At 42.8% G+C, this 3131-nt stretch overlaps 1 long non-coding RNA gene across 1 annotated transcript; it reads left to right on the forward strand.

Moving 5' to 3' along the window:
* Window positions 1-305: 305 nt before the first annotated feature.
* On the forward strand, window positions 306-1291 carry LOC135460429 (uncharacterized). The gene is made up of 3 exons (XR_010443233.1): window positions 306-329; window positions 538-664; window positions 1073-1291. It is a non-coding gene; the product is annotated as an uncharacterized LOC135460429 (long non-coding RNA).
* The last annotated feature ends 1840 nt before the right edge of the window (window positions 1292-3131 follow it).

Genomic DNA, 3131 nt, shown 5'->3' on the forward strand with positions numbered 1-3131 from the left:
GCGTAAGTCCATATGAGATACTGTATGGCAAACCATATCATGCAACTGTATTAAAAGGGGAGGTACATGTGAGTGGGGATCAGGCAATTGCAGAATATGTTATGTCACTTAATAAGATTTTGAATTCTTTAAGAAATACGTTACAGTGGAATAAACCACTCACGCTGGAGAACTCTGTCCACGACATCCAGACTGGGGACCAGGTGTACGTCAAGAAGTGGATTACGGATCCGCTACGGGAATCATGGAGCGGACCCCACCAGGTGATGATGACGACCTACACGGCAGTGAAGGTCCAGGGGATGGACGCTTGGATCCATTACACCAGGGTAAAGAAGGCACCGTTCCAATGGGAAACCCAGATAGTGTCTCCAACCCGGATGATCTTCCGCGCAAAGCCGCCTTCTTAATTATATTGCTGCTAGTAATCATGAGACTGGTACCCGTTCAAGGGTCTATTTTAGTACAGGCTAAAGAAACAAAGGTTACAGCCATGGAAGGGATAGATGTTCAATTAACTTGTGTTATGTTTCACAGCCAGAAAGTTGAGGCCAGTGAAGTTATTGCAATATGGCAACGGGGGGCTGAAAGAAGCCGAGGCAAGACAGAAGTCGGTTGGGATCAGGATAAACAACAAGGAAACACGGTACTGAATCTTACTAAGGTAACCACAAATGATACGGGAGAATATACATGTTTGGTCAAAATACGGGATAGTTTTGATTACAAAAGAGTGAGTATGAGTGTTTTGCCATGGACAAGGGATCGTGCTGGGAGGAAGCAAAATAGGGAACTGACCTGGGACAGAGTAGAGGACGGGACGAGCTGGTGGGAGAAGGGAGGCAAAGGTTGTGGGTGGTTGAATGTCACTAATCCTAGAATAGGGAATGCATGGTGGAGGCATGACAGAATGATGTCATCCTCACAGGGACACGGTGGAAGGAGAAGACGGGAGGCTAATGATACAATAGAACGAAATGCTGAGCAGGAAAACCTAGTGGTAGGATTAATTAGAGATTTTGGGATCATGCAGAACGTGACTAAAATAACAGCTTGTCTGCCATTACCACAGGCTGCAGGTGAACCAATTCCCTGGGGAATAATACCGGTAACCAAAATGCCTGAATCATTCAAGAATGTTTCATGGTCCTGCCAGTCAGTTCCTAAACAAGTAGAGGTATGGAGGGATTTGTGCATGACCATTCGGGCTATGACTAAAGAGGAATGTGAAATGAAACCAAATCATTTTGGTTGTATTCAAAATACCAGGAGGTGTTTGATTGCAACCCCAGTAGATGAGCCATGCAATACAGTACGAATAAGAACAAAATCCCAACGAAATGAGATGAGTTGTCAGAATATCACACAGAATTTTGATACCTGGAAAAGTTGGAAGACATTGTGGGGACCCAGTGTTTTGGAACACTATAGTTACCTTGGGGAAGTACAATGGTGCATCCAATGGTCAGGGGTAAAGAATCAGTCACATTATAGGGCCATCATCACGTCTACATCTTCCCGAGAGTTCAGACCGCAGAAAGAGGATTGGAATTGTACTGAGGTTTTTACATGTGATACACCGGAAGACCAAATTGGATTGGTACCGGTGAAAATGGCATTAAAATGGGGATGTGAGTGTAGGGGGTATAATCACACGGTTAGCAGAGACTCCATGGATGGACCTATAGACTGCAGATATACTACAGTGCACAGTCCTGGAAATTTAGTCTGGGTGTTGGGACACGGACAGTGGACCACACATTTATCTTTAGATGGATCAGTAACACAAATTACCCTAGGGGTTCCCACATTGTGTCCATACTGGAAGCAGAATAGATTGATTCAAAGGAAAGGACTCAAAAAGAGGGAAGAATCCCTAGAGGAGCAGTGGCATGAACCTGGCACAGGAGTACAATTTGGGTGGATATTAGAGTCATTATTCCCTCCGATAGCAACATATCGAAATAGGGAAATGCTCAACAACTTGTTAGGACAGACAGAAAGATTGGCAGCAGCTACTAAGAAGGGATTTAAAGATCTAAATTTGCAATTGCAAGCTACATCAAGAATGACCTTACAAAAGAGAATGGCGTTGGATTTGCTACTGTTAAAAGAACATGGAGTTTGTGGTTACCTGAGTAGGAGAGTAGATCATTGCTGTGTACACATTCCAAATGTTACACTTGAAGTAGAGAAAGATATTTCCCAATTGGCAGAAGTGGAAACAAAAACCAAGGAAATTGAAAGGGAAGCACAGCATAATTGGATAGGAGCAGTATTTGATTCGTTGGGGCTTCACCTGTCTGGCTGGATTACTTCCGTTATACAGTATGTACTAATGCTTTTGGTATTTTTGGTGACTATATGGATTGTATACAGATGCCTTTTAGGTGTGATCGAAAAGGAAAGGAAGCGATCTATCCGGTTGCTGAAGGTGATGACCCATGGGTGGCAGAACGAAGAACATCCCCCACCTTGTTATGAAGATGTTACTGTCAATACCGTTGGTTGAGCATCCTTGCAGCAGGACTGAAGGATGCTCAAAAGGGGGGAAATGTTGGAAAAGAAATGAAATTTAGCAAAATGTTTTATTATAGTTTAGTTATGAGTTTTGTGTGAATTGGTTTGTAAAAATAATTTTGTAGCCGTTGATATTATGTGATTGAGTTTTGTGTAACCCTGGCAAGTAGCTTTAGAAACCTAATAAACATTAAGCCAGGGTAGGAGAGTAAGAAGACTAACCGGTTTGGGGATAGCATACAATAGGACAGGTAGAAGATTTATGATTTTGTTCGTGAACTAGGGAATGTATTACAAGGGTCCGTAGTTTGGCGAAGGGCCACTGTTTCTTGGAGACTTTGTTATGAATTGCATGTATATAAAAGGAAAACACCCATGTGTGAATTTCGGGGTTCTGTTTTTGGGGACGCTAGTCCGCAGGCCCCCGGGCCCTTCAATAAAGCGCCGCACAAAACTTATCCGAGTTTTGTGTCCTTTATCATTCGGGCAACAATTTTATCTTAACTCTGTCCAGGAACCAGTGAATAGCTTCTGTTCCTGGACAGGGTGGTTTCACAAGCATAGGTTTAAACTTTACTAATATTTTATACATACATACATATACCTATTTC

The sequence above is a fragment of the Zonotrichia leucophrys genome, unplaced genomic scaffold, assembly GCF_028769735.1.
Source record: "Zonotrichia leucophrys gambelii isolate GWCS_2022_RI unplaced genomic scaffold, RI_Zleu_2.0 Scaffold_45_405039, whole genome shotgun sequence".
In the NCBI taxonomy this organism is placed as follows: Eukaryota; Metazoa; Chordata; class Aves; order Passeriformes; family Passerellidae; genus Zonotrichia; species Zonotrichia leucophrys.